A 7,998-nucleotide genomic window follows, 5' to 3' on the forward strand; every position below is an offset into this window, starting at 1 on the left:
GACTGTGGGAACGTAGGTTTTATCTACCAGAGGTAATTGGCTAATGAAACACTTCCGCAACTACGCCACAAGATTGTCATCCAACAAGTGGGCTAGGGTAAGGCATGTGTGTGCATGAGTGTGCGTGCATGAGTGTGGCCGGTACAAAGGGCCAAGAGGCATTTATGTGTGTGGGTGAGACAGTCCATGTTTCTCGTCTAGAGAAAATGGCAGGATACGGAATTCCCTGTGGCCAACAACTTTATCAGCAGCATCAGTCTCATAATGCATGCAGAGCACTGATATATTGACAGACCACATATTATAAACCAAATCAAGGTTTCAAATTAAAATAACTGTTGTAGCTTGAAATGTTGCCCCAAAACAAAAAAAGAATATAATGTTTACTGTGTCCAAGGGTATTGTACCTGCAATAGATCTTGAAAACTTGGAACATATTTACCTATGTTTTATAGTAGTTTTGTGTGATAATTTATCTGAGCAGCCATGCCATTATAAACTAAAAAACAAGAAAAATCAGAAGAAGGAGAATAGGGTTTGTGGGTGGGGAAGCATGAAAAAAAGGGTAAAGTTACGATAGTGAGACAGTGTCTCTGAGGTCCCATCAAGTGGGCCATTCATTGATGCTGGCCCATGAGTTTGTGGAGCCAGGGAGACACTCTGATAGAGAGGGGCCCAGGGTGGCCTTGTCTTTTTGTCCCAAGCTGACCCCTGCTCTGCTGCCTGGCCTCTGCGCCCCTCACCTGGCCTGTTCCAGTGCATTGGTAACAGGATACCTGTAATTTGCTCTAATGGCCTTTGAAAGACCTGGCTGGGCTAATCCCTGGAGCACTTCTCCCAGAAAAGGTGGGGGTAACCGGGCCGGGTGTGAGCCCTGAAAGAAGACCAGCCTCTGGATTGTGTGTGAGAGAATGTCACCCCTTGCGGTTGGGACTGGGGCCGAGGGAGAGCGGGAGTCAGCTTTCAGCAGGTCAAAATCATGTGGCTTGTTCACAGGGGAAAAAAACGAGGCCTGACTTGTAGAGAAGTACGAGTCATGTACCTGCAGAGAACGTCTCTGCTTTACACCTCAGAGGCTCAGGCTTGGAGGAGGACCAGGAAAACCTGCTGGCTTCCACCTTTGAAAGAGTAGATTTCAAAAAGTTCTCTGATTCTGCTAATCGTGCTGATGAACTTTCGCATGGAGGTTTTGCTCTTTCAGCCAGAAAATAAAATGATGTGTCCGCAAAGAGAGCCTTATGTTAGTGCCTTTTTAAACAAAGCTGTAAGAAAACCTGTTCTGTATCTTTGCATCTTTTAACACATTGGAACTGGAAGGAAGGAGACAAATGGTCTATAAGAAAAATGGAATAATAAAATCAATTTAATTTTGAAGTTGTAAAGATTTTTTTAGTAATAATATGTTGAATAAGTTTAGAAAAAAATGTCAGCTGGATTGGACTATTTAACCTATTTATGGGTTCAAAAGACTACTTATTTGCTTACTTTAACATTCAGCGTTAGCCAATCAGGATGCAGTACGCAATGCGCGTTCATACGCTGTAAAAAAAAATGCGTGCAAAATTGCACTGTAAAAAAAATCCACAAAAAACAGAGGCTGCGAAAGGTGAACCTCGTTTTAATGAGGGACTACTGTATTTCAAGAAAATGTTTATTCGCCTCGTCCCCCAAAATTACATCTTGCGTGCATAGCCACTCTGCTCGTACTAATTCTCCATGTTGATCATTATAATATGCTCGAAACTCTTGTGTGAATAGGGTTGTTCCCAGTATTTTTACACCTGTTTACATTTGTGCAGAAAATTTGAGTAAATTGCCCGCAGCAGGTGAACAAAGCAACATACACAATAATTATTATTCCTAATATTAAAATAAAAACAAAAAACATGCACAGAATTTGTGTAATCATTTGGTAGAAGCAAATCTAAACAGATGAGTATTGAGTGTAAAATTAGGAGTAAATGTAAATGGTTATTTTAAAGTTTGGATGATTATAAATTCCACTCCCTATGGTGTGTTAACAGATGTAGATGTTGCAGATCCGGCCAGCTAGAGCTTTCCATTTTGCCAAAGTAAAAATTTAGAGAGAAAACATAAATGAAAATGATTAACTCCACCAAGGAAGTTAGATTTTTGCCAGCGTTTATCTATTTGATGAGATTTTCAGGAAACATTTGAAATGGAATATAGAACAAGTGATTAGATTTTGGGGATGATCCAGATCAATATCTCAAATCTAAAAATGTTCTCTCCTCAAACTGACAGCAGTTCAGCCACTCGTCATTTTACAGAAGAGAGCTTTAAGGATCATCCATGCATGGGGCGGTTTATAGGGAACATACAAATATATATTTTGTGGAGTCCAAATTATTAAAATTCAAAGATTTGGTGGATTTGCAGACTGTACAAACTCCATATAGGGCAAAGTGCAATGATTAACCTCAAAATGTACAAAAGTTGTTTACTCAAAGGAAAGGAGCGTACATGCTACGAGGAAAACTACATTTCATAATAAAGTAGGAAAAAAGGTTTTTGTGTTTCTGTACAAGGGGTGAAATTGTAGAACAGCTTCAATGAGCAGCTCAAGGAATGTCCAAATATAAAACAATTTAGGAAATTATTTAAAGAAATTATTTTTGAACGTTATAAAAATGAAGGAAAATTAGCTGGAAATGTTGTTGTTAACATATTGTTTGAATGTATGAAGATATATGTGCTTGTGTTATGTAAGAAAGTAGATAAAACCAAAGTGGTGAATTTTTCTGTTTTCTATGGATTATTGTATTATGTTGTACATACTGCACACTTTTTGATTGTGTGCTTGAAATAAAACTAAACTAAACTAAACTAAATTATTATTTTTCGGTTTTGCCCACCTGAGATCAAACTAGGATGTAAATGGCACCTGCCCTAAATGTTAACAACATATTTTTCAACTCAATGGATTTAAACCACACGCCAATGGAGCTGCTGCAGATAGAGTGACCATTATCAGTTGCCAATATTATTCCTGTCACGCCACTGCTGCTAACAAAAAGCCATGGCCACTGAGTATAGACAGTGAATGAAAGGGAAGGAGAACAATAATCTTATCTAACTCATCTTTTCTCCCATCCCTCCTGAGATTGTAATGGAATGTGAAAAAAGGAAGCGATACATGGGCAGGGAAGACCAACTCCTATGCCAGTCTTTCTCTCTCTCTGATCCCCGGGCTTTCCAGCCATGCTTTTTCTGGGTGTGCCACATGTAAGTGAACGTAATTCCAGCTCCACGCACACATGCGAACAGTCTATTTGTGTCCTTCGTCTTCGGGATTGAAAAGTCACTTTTGTACAGTTATATTTATGTAGTATGTTTGAAAGGTGATTATAAAAGTGACAGCGTGTTTAGATCTGTAAAAGTTCAAAGGGTGTCTGCACAAAGAAGCTGAACGAATGCAAAGGTATCCCTGTTTCTTATTTCCTTGGCTGTTATTTTAATTATGTACTTTTTAGGTTTCGTTTGATCAGTGCTAACAGGAAGGGAGCTAAACAATTCCCAACTGTCCAACACGCTGAGGAAACACTGTTCAGACTACCAGACAGCCTGTGCTCATTTGAGGAGCACATCCTAAACCGTTCACCATACAGTCATGCTTGTGCTTAGACTACGTGGTAGTAAGTACGACCACAGGCGGGTGGATGGAATTGGTGGATTTGTTGCACTCTCACTAATACTATTTATTTATATTCACTTTTCCATGGCATTGGCGACATGGATGACATGCCTGGAGTATGGTTTTTGTGTTGATCTATTCAGTTAGTCATTCATTGCTATTGGATGGACTGTTTTAGGCTCATGCAGATCTTGTCCTTCTTTTGAGTCTAAGACCAAATAAAGCATTTCCCTTTGGCTCACTGATTGTTCTTCCTCCTTCAAATTCTTTTAAGCTGCCTTGTGTGTCGGACACCTGCAAAAACCGTGACTAGCCATGGTATTTCTTGTCAGAAATACTTATAAACACTTGCTGTACATTCGCCTGACAGACAAATCTTGTTTTCAGATAATCAGAAGTAGTAGTAGTATTTTTAATACATATGAATTTATTTTTTTTCCAAGAATTCAGTTACACCAATTTTTTTGTGTAGTTGAGAGTTTTACATGTTCTGCTTTGATAGAGTTGCAGACACCTTTTTTGTCCATCAAATATAATTAAAAGAAACTCAAACTAAAGAGAGAGTGTTATTTAACTCTCTAACCTTGTCATGGTTTTAAATTACTATTTTTTTTTTATGGTCTTGGTCTTGACTTGGTCTTGGCTCCCAAATGTCTTGATCTTGTCTTGATCTCGGTGCCTTCTGGTCTTGGGCAAGTCTTGGTCACGGATAGTGTGGTCTTGAGCACAACGCTACTTTTGACCTTATCGATGCCTGGGAATTAGAGATAAAAAAGATTCCTGCCTGAACCCATGGGATTCAACAGGTCAGGTCTAGTTCAGTTTTAGTTTATATATTATGGACAAACTCGGGTCGGGTTAGGGTGCTATGCGGTAAATGAGCAGTCTGGTGATGCATTTCAATTAGCGTGAGAACGATGCACAAATAGATGCTGAGGAAATGGTCGAAGGCTGGACACTGGCAAATGAATACATTATTTTTTAAAACATATAAGCGACTCGTTCTTGAGCTGTGCACAGATTTTAAATGTGTGGAGCTGTAACGGGGTTTGGGTTTAAAGAAATCTGTGTCATTCGGGTTTGGGCCGTATCCTAGGATTCGTTTGGACAGTGTGAACATGCAAACAAAGTCGGGACCAGAGGCTGTTTAGTGCGGATCAGAAGTTGCACTCTGAACTGAATCTGAGCCGAACCAAGGTGATAAAATTAGCAGCTGTCCTCCGCCTATTTGGACCAGTGTGAAAGCACCCTTAGAGAATGCAAAACAATAGATACCAAAAAAATGCAGCTTTCATATTAACTGTCACATTTAGTTTTATAACAGCGGGTCACACAGCTTTTAAATAAAAACAATATATATAGCAAGATAGGGAGTTGATGGAGTGGCTTGTCAGACTGTTCACTCTGCTTAAAGAGAGTGAAACTAAAATAAGATAAGATAAGATAATCCTTTATTGATCTCACAATGGAGAAATTCACTATAGAAATAGCAACCCAATATATATCCAACATCCATCACAATGCATGCCAGTTTCTTTGTCCATCCATCCACCCGTTATCTGCCTTCCAGATTACTCAGGGTGTAGAGCAAGGTACACCCATGCATTTCTATATCACTGCAAAGATGACTTCACTCAATATGTGACATACCAATTTGATTTCATTTAATATAACCTTTTCCTTATCATTTTGAGCAGTTATCAAGCACCACTTTCATTTTGTGTTGCATGTGTTTGTTTTTTCATATATTTTCAAACATATATTCTTCTCAAGGTACATAGAACCCATTTTTGTTGTTCTTCAAACACAAAAACAGCACACACTATACCCCCCAAACACACACAAAAAAACACAAATAAGAATTAGTAATAAAGAAGTAATAATAATAAAAATAAACTGTATACATATATATAAACACAAAAATTATAATACAATAATGAAAGCAAAACAGAAAAATCATATCTGACAAACAGTTAAACAAAAAAATAATGTGTAAATTTAGATATACAAAGGAATTACAGTTGATCGGTAGAATCCATTAATATCCTCCTGCTACACAAAACTGTGAAATATACATTAGTCTTGCAAAAATTACATATTATTGACTAAGGAGAGAAAATGTCCCCTATAGTCTTATTAGATCTTTCAACCAAGACTTAGAAGGTGGAGGTTTTTGATCCATGTGTTTATCCATAGCTTATGTGTCTGCGAGAAAGCATTCTGAAAGTGTCACGCTTTTATTGTATTAGATTTGATCATTCACTGAATGCTCAGGGCCATAATCACTTTTATTGTCGGGACATAAATGCTGACCTCTTCTTTAAACCAACCCATGATTACTTTTTATGGCTTATTAAATGCACGGGCGTGGTGCAATCCTAGCACGTCTCTCAAGGCTACCTTTGCAATGGAAAACAAATCTCAGCTGTGTCTGAGCAGTTTTTATCTATTGAGCATACAGTATTTGTATGACAAATAACCTGCTTAATGGTGCTAACATCACTGCCTCATAATAAAGAGATTGTAAGTTCAAGCCAGAGTTTTTCATGTACTCCAATGTACATGGAAAAGTGTATAGTTTAGCTTTTTTAGAGCATTGTGAAAGCGACGCATTACTGACTGTCACCCTAACCAGTGTGCACTCCTCACTTGCTGCAAGAGCCACTAGCCCACCCCCACAAACCTGGACAAGACAGAGCCGGTCCAGAGGATAAATGGAGTTTCTAATGTGATGTTCTGACTACAATTCCCCTGTGAGAATGTACAGTCCAGTCTTCTCCTGTCCTTGTGCCCTTATTGTGTGAATGTGCATACGTCAAAGTCCAAACCAAAAGAAACACTGCTAATCGATGGGTGATGCTAACAATTAAGCATTAATCAGACTAAGGTATTTTGCTGTAATTACTTATAGGGATACTTTTGAAGCTTGAGCTAAAATGACAAGAATGTAGTTTTCATTGATAAATATTAGGAGCCGAAATAAACAAGTAAAGTAACAAATGCATGTGAGGAAAAGGTAGAAAAAATTGAAGTTGAAATACTTTGACAGCAAAGGAAATCATGACAGTATTTACAAATGTATATGTAACATGTAGTTTTTTTCTTTGTGACATGAACGTTTGTTTGTTTTCTGTTTACTTCTGCAGTTAATATTCTATTACAAAACACATCTTGTGATACAAGTTTGTCAACCACTGAGAAAACTGATAGATTAAACCAGGATTTGTTAATGTTGCTTTAATAATTATTATTGACAGTTTTAAGTGACTTACAGCACATTTTTAACTTTTACTCAGGGTACTTTACAGCTTACTGGTTGTTTTCATTACACTGTTCAGCCTATTTAAGATTTTAATATGTGTTGTTTTTCATGTTTAAAGAGTGTGCCTTTGCTGCTTTGTGGCATCACTTAATGGACGCGGGGATTGTAGAGAAGTAGCATCATGACAGATGACCTCTGTCAGCTGTTGTGAGCTAATAACAGTGATAATATATGGAGTATAACTAAAGTGGCATAATTAAAACAAAGTAAATTCAAAGCTTAAATCTCTAAGAAATTAAAACTTGTTGCATGTCGACACTGCGTGACTTAACAAGGTTTCTACTGCAGCGTACATGACTTTTTCAAATTGATTTTTAGAGTAGAGTAGAGTATCTTTATTTATCCCAAAGTGGGGAAATTTACTATCATGGAAGCTCACATCAGATAAAGTAGAATAATAAAAAATACAACAGCATTTAAAGCATTTGATTGTGTTCATTGTCTTATTACAAATTATACCTTACCCATATAACTTTTCATCTGTAAAGCAGCTATGTGTACTTGATACTATGTAAAAAGTAAATTAAGCTACATTTTTACATTTTTGAGCAAAATTTTCAACAATTCAGTTTGTACTCCTTATTATCCATTGACAGTGAATTATGTTATATTTAGTGTTACATTATAAAATGCTGTAACATGTTTATTTTGATATGGTAGCAGATGCTTCCTCCAGAGCCTGTTTTCATTGTAATCACTCAAGGTGTTGAAAGCACGAGTGAGCAATGCCGCTTTTATCCATGCCAATACACATCGGTGGATGCCTTGGCCTGTACCATACCCTTCAAGAGGGTCATGGCAGATCAAAGGTTCTGCTCACAGCCATTAGGCCTGGCAGCCCAAACCCAACATGAAAAGCTTGTATTTTGTAAAGAAGGGCAGAAGGAAAAAAAAAGCAACACGGCCCTCTTCATTTAAAAAGCAAGCAAACTGTGAAATAATTGAAAAGGTATGTCAGTCAAGGGCACTGGCCCAGCGGGAGCTCGGAGATTCCCAGGCTCTGCTCTGGTCGAGCACTGAG

The sequence above is a fragment of the Gouania willdenowi genome, chromosome 4 (genome assembly GCF_900634775.1).
Source record: "Gouania willdenowi chromosome 4, fGouWil2.1, whole genome shotgun sequence".
NCBI classification, from domain to species: Eukaryota; Metazoa; Chordata; class Actinopteri; order Blenniiformes; family Gobiesocidae; genus Gouania; species Gouania willdenowi.